Genomic DNA, 18,050 nt, shown 5'->3' with positions numbered 1-18,050 from the left:
CAATAACCTGCTTGTTTGGTTCTGCGGAACTCAGGATTCCTTTACATCCCCTGATGTACCAATTTCACTTTCTGTAGCAATTTTCTTAACGTGTCAGGATTTATGAAAAAGACAACACAGAGAAGTTGAGCATAAATAATTCATTTTTAAAAGTGTACTTCGATCTCACAAGCATTCTGACCCCTTACAATTCTGTATGGACTGGCCTGAAAAATTTTATCTCAATAAATTAGTCATCAATATTACTAAAACTGTCCTAGAAAAAAAATGTCCATATGTTCTCAAAAATATGATCATCTAATTATCTCCCATTTTCATGTTTTCAAGGATTAATTGATTTTCTAAGTGACATATTTTGATCTAAGAAATTTAGAGTGGTAAATAATGAAAATAAAAGGCATATGAACTGGATATATAAAAAGATTATTTAAAATGATGGCTAGGATTTCACATAATTTACAGTTGTTTTTAGAACTATTTGTATTTATTAATACCTACCAGTATAACCAAAACTCCCTGAGAGGAGATGGAAAAATCATTATTAACCCAAAGACATCAGTGATATAATGAAATGGGCACTTTTTTGGGAATCTCTGACTTCAGACTTCACCTGGTTGCTTATTTGCTGTGTGAACTAGAGCAAGTTACTGAGCTTCAGTGTTGCCATCCCTAAACTATAAACATGCTCCCCAGAAAATGGTTGTGGAATTTAGGTAAGGAAATGCATTAGCCCAATATAGAGCGTACCAAAAGACCCCAATGAATGTTATCTTTCAGCAGGGGGAAATATCCCAAACTAGAATGGTAGAAAAATGACTCACTTACTACCACCACCAACCATGGTTCTGTTTCTGAGTGTGTGTTTCCAAATGAAGACAGAAGAATCAAAGGAATAATCCATGCTTGACTCTCATGTGGAAGTTCAAATGGCTGGTATGGGGTAAAAAGGGAGGGGAAGAGGGGTTGAAGGGAAGAGAGGGGATTGGGGGGAAAAAGAGGAATCAAAATACATAAGGTATGTGTACAAATTCCCTATAGTGAATATGATCATTATGTATATCTAGAAATTTACCAATAAACTTAATAAATAAAAATTCAAATGGCACCAAACATCCCATCTGCAACACTGCATTCTCCTATATTGTCAGTTTTGGTTTATAAAACGCAGTTTGATCATGCAGCATATTCACTGTACTTCTAGAACAAGAACAAGAATTCTATTTAACAAGACAGACTTTCCTAGGTTGGAATTAGTCTCTAAATTCAAACTTCACTCCCATGATAGAGCCTCTTCCAATGCATCTAAGAACACAAACTAATCAAATTCATATATCTTCCACCTTAAGGGAGAGTCTGCTAGCAACTTTGTAAATATTGTTTTTTAAAATCTTAAAAGTCAAGATTAACAATAAAATTAAATGCATCCCCATGGGAGAAGCTGATGGTAAAGATATTAATGAGATTGCTTGTAGGCCCTCTCCTGATGGAAAACTGTTAGTGGTTCTCTTTGGATTTACACTTGTTTTATTAAAGCCCATTCTCTTTTTCATGTATTTTGGGGTGTGTGTGTGTGTGTGTAGATAGAGCATAAAAAGATAAGGATAGGACAGCAATTACATATTTCATAAGATTACTTAATGTTTCATCAGATAACATCTTAGTGCTACTGGTTTGAATTCTACTCTCACCACTACTAGCTGGGTGACTTGCAAAAATATGTAACTTATGTGACCTTCATTGTCCTCACATGTATAAATATAGAATCACATGAAATTGAGAATAAAATTAAACTAGGATAGCAGTCTACAAAATGTTAGTTCTTCCTTCACATTTCTACATTTCTTCTGTATGACTTCATTATAACAATCTAACAATATTTAATAATGAATATTCTCTTCTTCCCTTCATTTCTATTTTTACAATTTTCTTGTTACTTCCATCCCTGATGTAAGCAAGCAGTATTAGTGAAAGCCTAATGAAGACAAAGGAACTATTGGAAATTAAAAAGACTGAAGAAACATAAAAAACAATTTCTGGATTATATTTGAAATATCATAGACATTAGTGAAATAATTGATGAGATGTAAATAAAATTTGTAACTGTGATAATGGTATCAAGGCTAATTCCTTGGTTGTGGCTGCAGTGTGGTTACTTAAAATAGTGTCTTCATTTTTAGTGTACATAAATGAAAATATTTAAGACTAAAGGAATAACACTTGTGTAGCTTACTCTCAAATGGCTCACAAATAGGTGTACACATATCTACACACATGCATATATGTATCTGCAGAAATACACATACATGCCCCCAATTTACAATGGTCAGCTTACAATTTTTTGACTTACTCTTGGTGCAAAAGCAATATACATTAAGGAGAAATCATACTGTGGAGGCAGAACAGGCAGAAAAGAAGTTAACCCACAGTTACAGTAAAGCTACCTCTTTCCCCATCAGACTCCTCTGAACTGGCAAGCAGACATAACATTTTGCACATGCAAAAGTAAATAATAAGTATAGCTTTGATGCACAGCACACATATTTCTCCCCAATGGCCTGTGACCCTTGCAGTTGTCCTTGTCTGGAGACTTTAGTCAAATTGGCTCATTGAACATATAATTATTGCCATACTACTAGGACTCCTATGAGATAAAGTACAAGCTGATCTAAAGAAAGTTGCCTGGGATATTTGCCTTTCACCCTGAAGGCACAGCCTCCTTTGGAAGTCCCCACCACTCCTTCCAGTGTACCAATAAAAATCTTAACTTTCCCAAACTCCTTGACTGTTGGTTAATTTCTTTATTTAATTTTAAAGAGGAAAAAACAATAACAAAAAACAACAAACACAAAAATAAAACAGCACAAAACAATAAAAACATACAAGATTATAAAACAAGATGATAGGAATTAACAATGGTTGTTACATTACATAATGTTATCTTCAACGAAGTTACTCAGATTACCAGATGTAAGAATGCAAGATTGATCAAACAATTAAAGAGAATAAAAAATACATGAGAAATGATACAGCGCTTCACTAAGCAAGAGGGTAGGAATTCAACAATGGTTCTTGTATTGCATATTGTTGTCCTAAAATCAGTTGTTCAGATTGCCAGATATAAACATGCAAAACTGGTCAAGAAAAAAAAAAATTAAGCATTAACTGTTCCTTTCAATAAACCAATAGACATCAGCAGTACAATTATCCCAGATATATATATATCTGGGGTACATATATATACATATATATGTTGGATATATATATATTTTTATATATGTGGGATATATATATATATAAATATTTTTCCCCTTCTTCTTTCTTTTCTCCTTTCCCTCATCCTAGTTGTTCCTTCCCTTTGAGCAATTTCTTTCCCTTTCACAATATCTATTGTACCACTCAGTTTTTATTTAATCTTTCAGTAGGGAGACATACGATGTTTACACATGTGAGTCTGATTTATTTCACTTATGAGTATGGTCTGTAGTTACATCCATTTATCTATAAAGGCCTCAAGTTTATCTTTTTATAGCTGAGTAATACTCCATTGGATAAAAATGCCACATCGTTTTTTATGTTAAAAAAAAAAGAACCAAAACATATCAACAAACATACAGACATAAGCACAACAACATAAAAACAATAGAAACAATACAGAATTTCAGGCAAGGTGGTAGGAAATTAAGGATGGTTGTTGTATTACATATTGTTATCTTCAAATTGGTTACTCAGATAAACAAATAGAAGCATGTAAAATTAAACAATTAAACAGCAACTATTCCTTTCAATAAATCAATAGAAATTAGTAGATCAATTATCTTAGCTACCTTGTATACATATATACATATTTTTCCCTTCTTTCTTTTCTCTTTTCCCTTATTCCAGTCATTGTTTACTTTTGATCAGTTGCTTTCCCTTTCACAATATCTATTGTACATTTTAGATTTTATCTACTTTTTTAGGTTCTTATACTAGGGAAATAATACTATGTTCACACATGTGAGACTGATTTATTTCACTCATGAGTATAATCTCTAGTTGCATCTATTTACCTATAAAAGTCTCCAGCTTATCCTTCTTTATGGTTAAGGAGTACTCCATTATATTAAAAAAGACACATCTTTTTTTATCCATTCCTCAGCTGATGCACATTTGGGTTGTTTCAAAGATTTAGCTACTACAAATTATGCTGCTATAAACATGAATGTATATATATCACTGTGGTGTGATGTTTTTAATTCTTCTGGGAATATATCCAGAAGGGGAATAGCTGGGTCAAATGGATCCTATCATTCTAGTTTAAAGGGGACAACCTCCACACTGATTTCCACAGTGGTTGCACCAGTCTACACTCCCATCAACAGTAGAGAAGAGTTCCTTTTTCCCCACAAACCCTCCAGCATTATTTATTGCTTGATTTCTTAATGATAGCCATTCTTTCTGGGGTGAGATGGAATCTCAGTGTTGTTTTAATTTGCATTTCTCAAATGACTTATGATGTTGAACATTTTTTCATGTATTTAGTTGCTGTTTGTATTTCTTCATCTGAAAAGTGTGTATTCATCTCAGATGCCTATTTTTGTATTGTGTCTGAATTTGAGGGACCTGATTTTTTTTGAAATTCTTTATATGTTCTAGATAGAAGTCCTTTGTTGGAGGGACAGTTGGCTAAAATTTTTTCCCAATTTGTGAGTTTCCTTTTTACTCTGCGGGTGATTTCTTTAGATGTGCAAAAACTTTTCAATAAGATGAGATCCCAGCTGTTGATTCTTTGAAGTATTTCCCATGCACTTTGGTTTTTGTTCATAGTCTCTCTGCCTACCCCTCTGTCTTCAAGCTTTTTACATACTTTCTCATCCAGTAGATTTAGTGTTTCTGTTTTAATATTTAGATCTTTAATCCATTTTTTACTTTACTTTGGTGCAAGGTGATACACATAGGTCTACTTGCAGACTTTGGCATGTGGAGTCATTTTTTCCAGCACCATTTATTAAAGAGGCCATCTTTCTTCCAGTGATCTTGTCTGACCCTTTGCCCAAGATAAGGTGGCTGAGTGTGTTTGTGGTTGTGTTGCATCTTCCAGTCTATTCCATTGATCCTCAAGTCTGTTCTTTGCCAATATCATGTTGATATAATCACAGTAGCTTTGTAATATAATTTCATGTCAGCGATTGTGATGCCACCTGCCTTTCCACTGTAGTCCAGGATTGCTTTTGCTATTCTGGGTCTCTTCTGGTTCCAGATGAATTTTAGGAATATTTTCTCTAGATCTGAGAGGTATACTAATGATATTTTAATTGGAATTGCATTGAATCTGAACAACAATTTTGGGAGTATGGCCATTTTCACAATGTAGGTTCTTCCTATCCATAGGAAAGGAACATCTTTCCATTTTCTGAAATCCTCTTTTACCTCTTTTTTCAGCGTATTGTATTTTCACTGTATAGACCTCTTACTTCTTTGTTAGATTGATTCCTAAGTATTTCAATTTTTGGATGCTACTGTGAAAGTTATGCTTTTCTTAATTTGTCTCTCAATGTGTTTTTTGTTTGTGTATAGGACTGTCATTGATTTTTGAGTGCTGACTTTGTATCCAGCTATGCTGCTGAATTTGTTGATTAATTCAAGAAGTCTTTTGGTGGAGTTTTTGGGTCTTCCGTGGACAGTATCACGTTATCTGCAAATAATGATAATTTCACTTCTTCCTTTCCTATCTTTATTCCTTTTATTTCTCTCTCTTGTCTAACTGCTCTGGCTAATGTTTCCAGAGCTATGGTGAATATGAGTGGTGACAGTGGATATCCTTATCTTGTTCCTGCTTTTAAAGTTAAGCTTTCAGTTTTTCTCCATTTAGTATGATGTTGGCTGTTGGTTTGTCATAGATGGCTTTGATCAGATTGAGGTAAAGAGCATCTATTCTGATTTTCTGTAGGGTTTTTACCATGAATGAGTGTTGGACTTTGTCAAAAGCTTTTTCTGCATCTATTGAGATGATCAGTGGTTTTTGTCTTTGGTTCTACTGATATGGTGTATTACATTAATTGATTTGCATATATTGAACCATCCCTGGGATGAATCTCACTTGGTCATGGTGCATACTTTTCTTGATGATTTGCTGCATTCTGTTTGCTAGTATTTTTGAGCATCTTTTCATCTATGCTTACTAGGGAGATTGGTCTACAGTTATTTTTCTTGGTTGGGTCTTTCTCTGGTTTTGGTATCAGTATAATACTTGCCTCAGGAAATGAGTTAGGCAGAATTGCTTCCTTTTCAATTTCATTGAAGAATTTGAGGAATGCTGGCATTAAATCTTCTTTGAATTTCCTGTAGAATTCAGCTGTGAATCCATCAGGACCTGGGCTTTTCTTTGTTGATAAGTTTTTAATAACATTTTCAATCTCATTAATTGATATTGGGTTGTTCAGAATTTTTATAACTTCTCAATTCAACTTTTGTAATTTGTACAAGGAATCTGTCCATTTCTCCTGTATTTTCCATCCTCTGGGAGTAAGGATTTTCAAAATAGGTACTGATGATCTTCTAAATTTCTATAAGATCTGTAATGATTTCACCCTTTTCATTCCTTGTTGAATGAATCTGAGTTTTTCTTTCTTTTTTTGATAGGGATGGCTAGGGGTTTATCAATTTTATTTATTCTTTCAAAGAATCAACTCTTTGATTCATTAATTTTTGGAAGTGTTGTCCTCATCTCAATTGCATTTGTTTCTGCCCTAATCTTTATAACTTCCTCCCTTCTTTGGGCTTTGGGCTTGGGCTTCATTTGTTCTTCTTTTTTTAGAAGTTTGAGGTGCAGCATAAGGCTATTTATTTGTTCTCATTCTGCTTTCCTGATATGTGAGTTCACTGCTATAAACTTTCTTCTGAGTACTGTTTTCATTGCATCCCACAGATTCCAGTATGTTGGATTTACATTTTCATTTGTTTGTAAGTATTGTTTAATTTCTTCTTTAATTTCATCTGTGACCCATCAGTTGGTCAGCAGGCTGTTATTAAATTTCCATGTGTTTATGAGCTTTTGTGGTTCCTTTTGTTATTAATTTCCAATTTCATTGCCCTATGGTCAGATAATATGCACGGAATAATTTCAATTCCTTTACATTTAGTTAAGCATGTTCTGTGGGCTATAATGTGGTCTATTTTAGAAAACATCCCATGTGCATCTGGGAAGAATGTGTATTCTGATGTTGTGGGGTAGAACACTGTAAAGTCTACTTAATCCATTTGTTCACAGGTTTGGATCAGGTCTATTATTTCTTTTCTGATTCTTTTATCTAGATGACCTATCTCTTTGTGTCAATGGAATGTTTAGGTCCCCCATTACAATAATATGATTAGTCATTTGGACTTTCCTGTCTATTAAGATTTGTCTTCTACAGTTGGGTGCCTCCATATTTGATGCACAGATATTTATGATTGTTATCTCTTCCTCTTGAAGTTTTCCCCTAACAAGTATGTAGTGACCTTTTTTATCTCTTTTGATCATTCTTGGTTTGAAGTTCACATTCTCTGCAATCAGAATACCTGTCCCTGCTTTTTTCTGGGTTCCTGTTGCACGGAGAATTGTTTTCCATTATTTGACTTTCAGTCTATGAATCTCTTTTTGAGTTAAATGTGTTTCTTGTATACAGCATTATGTTGGATTTTGTTTCTTGATCCACTCTACCAGTCTGCTTCTTTGATTGGTGAACTGAGGCTGTTTACATTAGTGCTTATAAGTGGTATGTGTTGTCTTATCTTTGTCATGTTATTTACCTGCTATTGATTTCATAATTTTTCTCTCTATTTAATTGCCTGCTCTGTTTGGTGGTTCCTGTCTGTTGTTGTTCTTAAAATTATGGTCATTTTTATCTCCTTCTAGAATATCTTTTAGTACTCTTTATAGGGTTGGTTTGGCACTCATGAACTTCTTCAGTTGTTCTTTGTCATGGAAATATTTTATTTCTCCATTAATTTTGAGCCATAGTTTTGCAGGATACATCAATTTGGGTTGGATGTTGTTTTTTATTTTTTTAAGGACCTGGAATTTTTCACTCCAAGCTCTTCTTGACTTAATGGTTGTGGTGAGAAGTCTGCAGTGATTCTGATGGGCTTTCCTTTGTAATTGATCTGTTTCTTTTATTTAACATCTTTTAATAATCTCTTCTATTGCTAGATTTCTGGGACCTTAATTATTACATGTCAGGGTGTAATTTTATATTGGTTATGACTAGTTAAAGTTCTATATGAATCGCCTACCTGTATGTCAGATTCTTTCTCCATGCTTGCAAAATCTTCTATTACTTCTGTAAATATTCTTTGTATGTCATTTTTGTTGCCTCCTGTGGTTATGTTTACACCTATTAGTCTTACACTGTTTTGTTTGCATAATCTTCCAGCTGTTGAATTGTTATTTTCTGGTTCCTTGTTATTTTTAAGAAATTTTTCTTTGCATGATCATTAGCTGCAAAGCTGTATTCAAGGTCTGAAAATCTATCTTCAGCTTCATTCAAGTGGTTTTGCCATCTTTTGATGGAATTTTTAATTTCCTGAATATCTCTTTCAATCTGTTTCACTCATTCTAATTCTTTCCTACATTATTCACTCAAAATTTCCATCATTATTCTATGCTCTAGGGTTTTTGTTTCTGTTTTTGTTTTTGTTTTTTTGGTACCAGGACTTCAATTTACAACTTCACGTTTGCCAAGCAAGCACTATGCCACTAAATGATATCCCTGGAACTCCTCTATTTTTTTTAATCTATATCTTCTTTAGATGTGCTGAGCTAGTCTGTCATTATTATTGTCATTTCTTCTTTTATGTGAAAGACTGTTTCTGATCTGATTTATTCTATAGCCTGATGGAGCTGTTTCTTTACTTAATGCTGTCATTTGAGGAAATTCAGTTGTGTGACTTGCAAACTCTTCTGTGTCAATGTTGCTTGGACTTGCTCTGGGTCTGAGATTGCATTTGGCTGCTTTGTTTTGTCATTTTTGAAAATTCTGGGTATTCTGGGAGATCTGCATGGTTCCCAAGATGATGTGGCGGGTGGGATGAGGTTTACCAAGGTTCCCAAAGCTCACTGGGACTCAGCTTGGCTCCTGTGACAGTGTGGGGGAGTGGAGGCTCACTGAAGCTCTCAAAGCTGTCCAGGGCTCAGCTTGGCTCCTGCGATGTTGTGAGTGGTGGGGGAAGCTCACTCAATCTGCCAAAGCTGTCCAGGGCTCAGTGTGGCTCCCATACAAGTAGGAGTGGCAGGGCAAGGTCACCGAGGCTCCTGAGGCTCCTGAAGCTGCCCAGGACTCAATGTGTCTCCTGCACTGGTTGGTTGCAGGGTGTGGTCACAGAGGCTCCCAAAGCTGGCCAAGACTCAGCATGCCTCCTGCAATGGTGTGGGAGGTTGGGGGCAGCTCGCTGTAGCTCCCAAAGCCTTCTGGGCTCAGCATGACTCCTGTGCTGGTGAAGGGGCAATGCAGCTTACCGAGGCTCCCCAAACTGTCCAGGGTTGAACAGGTGGGGGCTGGGCATGGCCACTGATGCTCCCAAAGCTATCTGGGGTTCAGTGTGGCTCCTACATCAGTCAGTAGGTAGTGCTGGGCAAGGTCATGGAGGCTTTCAAAGCTCTCCACGGCTCAGTATGGCTCCCGTGATGGTATGGTAGGGTCAGTAAATTTATTCTATCACTTGTGGTGCTAATATTCTTCATACCACACCTTACACAGCACATAATTCAGATTTCAAATTGTGGTCTTTTCTCAGCCTAGCAATATGCAGTCCAGTCCTCCCTCATGATACTTGTGACAGCAGGAAGCCACAGCTACCCGTGTGTTGCGTGATTGCCCAGGTAAACCACTGATATTCTTCACTACATTGTGTTGCTGGTGTTTTTTGGATATAGCTACTCAATAATTACATAAGATAGCCAATACTTTATTGTAAAGTACACTTTGTGTTAGATGATTTTGCCCAAGTGTAGTCTAATATAAATGCTCTGAGCACATTTCAGGTAGGTTAGCACATTTAGGTAGGTTAGCACATTTCAGGCTAAGTTATCGTGGTTGGTACGGTAAGTATACTAAATGTTTTTTCAACAATATTTTCAACTTATACTTGGTTTTTCCAGACATAACCTCATTGTAAGTTAAGAAAGTTAAGAAGCATCTTCGTACATACATGCATTTGTATGGTCAGTCCTCATTGTGCATGGGCTCCATTTTTATAAATTCATTTTTTGTGTAAAATTGATATATAAATACAAAATCAATACATGTGGTGCTTCTGTGACCCTTTTTCACCATGCACAAATGGGCAAGAATTTGAACTGTCCAATGTGCAGAATCCCAGCTGATGTCAAAGAAGCCACACCCTGCCTTGTCTCAGCCCTCCTGCTGTGCACAAGTGTCCCTGTTATGTTCTACTTGATGTTACATTCTCACTTTTGTGCTTCTTTTTGGTGATTTTGCTGTTTAAAGTGTCCCTAAACACAGAGACGAAGTGTATTCCCAGTGTTCCTAAATATAAAAAGATTGTAATGTGCCAGCTGGGGAAAACTCATGTACTAAGAGAACCTTTGTCCAGGCAGGAGTGATAGAGCCATTGCTCATGAGCCCTGTGTCAATGAATCCACAATACAGTATATTTTAAATAAAGTGTCTTTAAATAAATTTATATATTGATCAGTGAAGGAAATTAATGACTCGGTAGTTACCAAGTCATTGTTCACTTTTTCTTTATAGATCAGTGATAACATGAATAACAACAGTACAGGAGAAAAGAAAGAGAACTGAAAGGGGTGCTTTAAAATGTAGTAAAATAAATTGGAAATCTGGAAGAAAAATATGCAAGAATTACTTGTACTGTTGTGGCAGATTTACTATAACTCTGAAATTTAAAAGGAAATTTAAAGATTGAAAATATAAAACAGCATCTTTGGTTCTGAATCTTCCTGGAGGGCAAAGAACAATGTAGAAGTACTGGATTCAGGTGGGGAGGGGAACAACTGCTGAGGTACAGGATGCTGAGAGCAGGCCCCTGTTTATTATCAATAGCTGTACATAGCATAACTAAGAGGCAGCTCATTGTCCAGAAGACAAGTGTGAAGGTCCCTAAATGGTAGAAGAATCATGGAGTCAGAAGCTGCTCTGGTTTGCAGGAAATTGGAAACAACTGATCAGGTAGACTACACACACTAAAATTTGAAGATTAAATAATGAGAGGTGATTTGAAACTGTTCTGTGCCCACTGGCTCAACATGATAACTTTAAAAGAAGCAGGTAGAACCAAGTACTTCCTGCCTTGGCATTAATATTCATCTGTTTTCTGCATCAAAATTCTTCCAGAGCCATTTGTCAAAACTTCTTTTGATTATAAAAAGAATGAAGTAAGAAAGAATAATGATAACAACAAAAACCTTCTAGGTTACATCTAGGGAAAATATAGGTTACACCTAGGGAAAATATTTGCTTACTGAAATTGATATATATGTTCCTCTGGTTGTGTGAGTGGTGGAGACATTTTTGTTTATTTGTTTGTTTGTTTAGGAAATGAGTACATTTAACAATATACCCAGGACACATTTTTAAATGATTTTGTTATTAGATTGTAGTATGCATATAAACAAGTACATAAATCATAAGTGTTTAGCTTGATAATGTGTAAATTGATCAACAAAGAGAACAGTATCACTACTGATGTGGTCTTCTTACATTCTCTCAGTTGCTATTTCCTCCAGCACCATCCTAACTTCTACAGATTAGTTTTGCCTATTTTTGATGAATGTTATTATACAGTTTGTATTCCTTTGGTTTTTAATTTAATATTATCTGTATGAAAGTCATTTGTTTTCCATATAAAAATACAGTGATTCCTCTGTTCATGAATTTAATTTGTTCCATGATTCTCAGGAAGATGGATAAGTGTTCGTGTTCATGGGGGGAAGATGGCCACAGTAACATTTGTGGAGTGTGTGAACAATGGAAGCAAAATTTCACTGAATGCTTCCATTTTCAAATTGAATTATTCATACACAGAAGCATTTATGGACCAAGATATTACTGTAGTTTCTTCATTCTTGTGACTGTATTCTTTTGTTTGAATATACTAAATTTCATTTATTCACTCAACTAAGAATATATGGTTTTTTCCTGTTTGACGCTGTTGAAAATAGTCCTATTGTGAATAATTTTATGTTTTGGTTTATATAAAGTTTTCTACCTAGGTGTGAGGTAGGTAGAGTGTGTTAGCTTTATCTTACTGTGAAAAAACCTAAGATAATCAGCTTTAAGGAGGAAAGTTTTATTTTGATTTATGGCTTCAGATGTTTTGGTCTGTGTTCTTTGGCTCTGCTGCTTTTGGACCTGTGGTAAAGCAGAATATCTAGGCATGGATTATGTGGCAGAGGAAACTTCCTCTCATGACAGCTCAGACACAAAGAGAAAAACAGGAAGGGGCTGGGTTCCCAATGTGCCCTTCAAATGCACACCTCCAATGACCTAACTTCCTCCCAGTAGGCTCTAACTTTATAACAGTGCCAGTCTGGGGACCAAGTCTTAATACATGGACCTTTGAGTTACACATATCCCCACTGAAGCATTGGGTTATTGAGTATGTGTATATTCAATGTTCAGGTTTGCCAAAGATTTATGAGAGTGTTAAAACAATTTAACTTTTCATTAGTGGTAAGTGAAAATTATCTTAGATAACTCTTTAGTGTTGGCTTCTTCTCTTATTTTATTACATTCAGGGGTCATACTCTGCAAACTTCACATTTTCAGAGCATATAGTTTAATTACAGTAAAGTACTTGAATAATATTTAGAATATTTCATAGAAAGAAAAAATATATAATGCATGTTTGCTTATATATACAGGCAGTCATCAAATTGAGAGTTAAATAACTTTGGAGTATCAGCATATAACTAGGTGCAAAATAGTGAGAAATAAAATTTTTATTATCAGAATTGATAATGGGGAAACACTATGAACTTCCGACCAAAAACCACCAATGGCCAGAAGACCTCAATGTTTTTGACATTTGTATGAGAGATGACAAAAAGAAGCTAAACTAAGAACAGGGTGACACAAAACAGTCATCTTAAACTTTGTGGGACTACTGTGAGAACAGCAAGGTCACTAGAAAGGGTTTTGTACTTTCCAATGGTAATAAGTACAGAAGCATGGCAAGGCTGAAGAGTGTGGAGTAATGTAAACCTTGGGAATTCTTGAAACTGGGCTTCCTTGTAGACAGAATTACACACTGCAAAGAAATATTGGGAATAAAATGAAAACCAAGCAAAGATTTTACAAGAGAAAACAAAAGAACAGTCCAAACAGGTTGGGCAAAGTCATGAAGTCAGAAAATACTAGACAGTATATTTTAATACTACACAGTATATTTTAATACTACACACAAAAGAAAAATTTGACAGAAAGGTATCTGGACCAAGTTCCTTCTTATAACTAAGAACAACTGAAAAAAATATTAAAATGGGCACCATTAAAAGTTCAGAGAACAAATTTGATTCAAAATTCCCATTGGAAAAACAATAAGAATGAGAACACTCATTTCAAGATTCATACTCACCCTGATACAAAAGCATATAAAAAATTACAAGAAAACTATAGACCAATATCTCTCATGAATATAGGTACAAAACTTCTCAAGGCAATTTAATATAGCTATGTGTACAAGAAGTATATACCATAACTAAGTGAGATTTATCCAGTGTTTTTAAGATTGGTCCAAAACAAAAAATTACAAGAGGAAAAATAATACTTCAATCTTATAAAAATTTAAAACTGAGGGGTTAGAACTCAAAAATTAGAAATAAAAAAGTAATTTTGGAAATCAAGGTTAATGTAGAAAGAACACAGGAGTAGGTGAACCCAGAAAATATCTTAATGAATCTTTAAAAATATAAATAATGAGAAAATAAAAAATATTTCATAGAAAGAAATACTTGCAAAATAATAAAAAATTATTCAGAGAGTGACATAAAAAATAAGCAAAGCAGATCCAATATATGTATAATAGGAGTCCAGAAAGGGAAATAAGATAAACAAAAATTTTATGAAAGTTTCCTAACTCTATTCTACATTTCCAACAACTATGCATATGAGTAATTAAATAATAGATGTGGGATCTGTCTACTTATGAAATAGTATAAAATTAAGTAAAATAATAAATGAAAATTTTAAAATGAAGTATCATTCTGAAGAAAAGTACTTTGTACAATGGCATAGAGCTTGATGGATAAGAAACCAAATATAAATACAATATAATACAAAAAATAGCTAGCTGTGTGAGTGGTACACACTTCATAGGCTGATCTAGGTGTATCATCCAGGAGTTGAAGACCAGCTGTGGAAAAATACAAATACCTTGTATCCAGAAAAAAGAGGAGGAAGAAAGAAAAGAGAGAGGGACAGAGGGAAAAGGAAAGGGACAGAGAAAGACAGAGACAGAGGAGAGAGAGATAGAGAAGAGAGGAAAGGAAAGCAAAAGAGAGGAGAGGAGAGGAGAGGAGAGGAGAGGAGAGGAGTACCTACTTCAAAGCACTGCCTATTATTGGATGTGAATTGCATCAAGGTACTGAATCTAGCTGACAGTTTGTAGAAACTATAGAGAACAAATGTCTCTGTTAATCTGTACCATGAATGTGAATCAACAAGATCCAGATCATGAAAACACTGTAGGTCACATGATCAGGATCACTGAACATAAACATGTTACAAAAAGTGAAGGAAAAATGGGCAAGGTTACTCTTTGGTGTCTAGGGATTTTCACTTGTATGATTAAAAATGCAACACAATACAGTGAAGTGATTACTACCAAAGTCAGGAGAGGCAATTTTGGAAGGGGAAGAGGACCTCACTGGAACAAGCCACCGGAAGTTTTCCTAAGTGGCAGCAAAACCCTATCTCTTTACCTGTATTGCTGCTACAAGTGAACTCATCTTGTAAATCTTTTGTTAAGTCAGAGATTTTCCAAGTGTGGTCCCAGTTCTATAACCAGCATAACCCAGGAACATGATAGAAATGCAAATTTTCAGACCCCAGCCCATGCTTAATAGTCAGACATTCTCAGGCTGCTGGGGGCCCAGCAGTCTGTACTTTAAACATCTCTTCAAGACATTTAGATGCTAACTCCAGTTTGAGAACCAGTACACTAAGCCCTACATTTTATGTATGGCTTGCTGCTTTTGTTTTGCTTTATAATAAAAGGTTAACACATTTTCAACCTGTAGAGTAATGTATTTTTAAAAGGCAGTGGTACCTTCTATTATATATGCATAACATACATTCTATATAGTATGTATATCATATATGTAAAATACAAGTGGTGATTGAAAAATATAGAAAATGTTTGAATTTAAAATATTATTATATTGCTACTAATCTCTTCAAAATGCTTTCCATCACTTCAAACATATTTATCGCATGGTTCTTCCACTTTCTGAAGCAGTATTGGAAGTTCTCTTTCATGACTACCATGTTATTATGAGGTGTGACCAAAAATATAGTAAATGTTGCTGTCAAGTGTCATCCAATAAAAAGACAGGCTCATAAGAATATTTTGGTGTGTCCTCATTGAGCATGTCCACCAGATCTGGCACCATGCATATTCTGGCTCTTCCTCAAAGGCAAAATGACCATGAAAGGTAAGTGGTTTGAGTCAATTCATTTTGTCAAGAAATCTACAACAGTGCAACAAAAGACACTAATGAAAGAATTTCCAGCACTGCTTCTGAAAGTGACAAGAATGATGGGATACATGTGTTTAAATGAAGGGGGAATATTTTGAAGAGCATTAATGATACAATGTCTCTTACTATAACCATTTCTTAAATTTAAACATTCACCATATTTTAGATCATCATTGTCCATACAGGGTTTTTTATTTATATAATAAAAAGTGTGAAATGACATACATCAAAACTTCAACAGTGATTTAACACCTCAGAAGGGTGGGGAACTTCTTTAATTTATTTTTATTTTTTACATTAATTTGAGTTGAGTATCATTTTTAACTTAAAAAATTATAGTTTGAAAGATGCCAAACACAAAAAACATTAAGACTTTGACCTAAACGTTGTCTAAATTGTGTTTCAGGGAACAGTATTATACTACCAGATGTTATACAGTATTCCAAATGAAGTGCTTAGTAGGCAAATAAGAACATCTTAGAATTTAAAAATGAATATTAGTATTTTAAAGGTTATAATATTTAACTTTACTCAGCATTTTTTCACCCAACTTTTTTCCAACTTTGAATCCTTCCTTCACAAATTTCCTATGAACATTTAACAACCATGATGGGTGTGAGCCAGCTTGTATAGCTTGTGAGATTCAATTGTGCATGCCTCTTTTCAAGTCTGCTTTCATTTACATTGGATTAATAGCTTAAAATCAGTTATAGTGGGAATGTTTACACCACGCAAATCTACAATCACGTGAACAAACTTCCACCTGCTTCCACAGTTCGACATTTTCCAGCACACCACAGTGTAACACACTCAACATTTACATAGGACACTGGAAAATTCTGCTTTGTATTATTTCCTTTCACGGGAATCTAGTAGCCTTTACTAATTTTAAATTTCTTATATTCCTAATTTATAGGGATTAAGTAAATCAAAATGTTATTTCTCTTAGCATACCAGATATTTTAAAACACTGGAGAGGAGGTTAGGTCAGAGTAGAAGGCTGAGAGACTAAATAATGTCAAAAGTACTCCCGATAGTGTTGCTGTACATGGCAGAACAGAACCTTTGGGACACTTTCAAAGTAAATGATTGTGACAATTTTCTCTTGACATGTCACTGGTTTTCTCATGTAGTATAAAGTTCTAATTTATTTTTTTTTCTCCACCCACAACTCCCCCTAATGCTATCATATAGAAAGAGCTATATTTCCCATAGGATATTATGGAAGTAGTTCTTGATTTGTCTACTTTTGGCTGGTGTGATCAAGTCCTAAAGAACATTGTCACAACTATGGGGAACTAGGAAGCAACATCCTCTGTCAGGAGAGCTTGAAATACACTTCCAGTAAAGGCCATCGTCACTGGCATGTATGTCATCCTTTTGTCCTCTCTCAGCTACTTTTACACACACTCCTCAGAGATTAAAACCTCATTCACTAGCAGAATAGTGGGACAAGGGCCAATGGTTAGAGATTTTTGAACAGGTGGTAGTCAGCAAGAGTGAGACAGGAGCATTAATAAACTCATCTTATCTTTTTAAAGAAAGACTTATATTATTCTTTCACCTTATACCCACAGATGGATGTTAGATAACGCAAGTCCTACCTTGCCAAGACTGGATTGCTGGCAGCAGCCTTCCTTAACCAGAATTAGAACACACCACACAGATGAACTATGTGACATGCGCCTAGGAGAGCAAAATGGGAATCTCAGTGGTGGGAAAACAAACACTGTTGCTCAGTAACACAGAAGTCATGTGCTGTACAGTAGCACTGAGCCCAGGCCTTAAAGCAAAACTCCAATTCCTCCTTCATGGAGTCATGCATACCAGAACGACAGGCCTGAATGCCATAGGCTTCTGTGTGAAAGAAGAGATTCCCACTGTAAATTGTAGCATGGGTTTTCCTCCCAGTGGTAGCAACAGCATGAGCTCAAGCACCATTCTCACCAAGATGCAACTGTCCCAAGGATGATGGAGGGCCGTTTGTTGTTTACTGCTACCTGCTACATCATTGAAACTAGGCACACGTATGTTAACCTACCGATAATGGTATTACATTATCATATATATACAGTTTTAATTGATAAAAGTTATATCACATTTATGTTTAATTCTGGGGGACATTATATAAGCAGTTGAGTATTTAGAATTCAGCTTCCTCCTAATGACACAATGTGCATGCACACACACACACACACACACACACACACACAGAAGTGATGAAAGTTGAATGAGTGTCACAAAAAGTCAAGCATGCTTCTAGTCATTTCTTCTACTATGAGAATATCTCAGACTTGTAAGAGAAGTATTTGTTTTCTATAATTATTCTGACCTTCTTTGCTGACAGGTGACC

General features: G+C 35.2%; 1 long non-coding RNA gene across 1 annotated transcript in view; it reads right to left on the bottom strand.

Moving 5' to 3' along the window:
* LOC106150305 overlaps window positions 1-17,384 on the bottom strand; it is a 103,406-nt gene extending 86,022 nt beyond the window's left edge. Inside the window, exon 1 of the long non-coding RNA XR_001237041.1 lies at window positions 17,302-17,384. This is a non-coding gene — a long non-coding RNA (uncharacterized LOC106150305). The remainder of the gene's footprint in view (window positions 1-17,301) is intronic.
* Between the last annotated feature and the right edge of the window lie 666 nt (window positions 17,385-18,050).

This window comes from Chinchilla lanigera, unplaced genomic scaffold (assembly GCF_000276665.1).
Source record: "Chinchilla lanigera isolate Chin_1 unplaced genomic scaffold, ChiLan1.0 scaffold00070, whole genome shotgun sequence".
Lineage (NCBI taxonomy): Eukaryota > Metazoa > Chordata > Mammalia > Rodentia > Chinchillidae > Chinchilla > Chinchilla lanigera.
The sequence above is the reverse complement of the archived record's forward strand: the minus strand, read 5'-3'. Positions and strand labels throughout refer to the sequence as shown.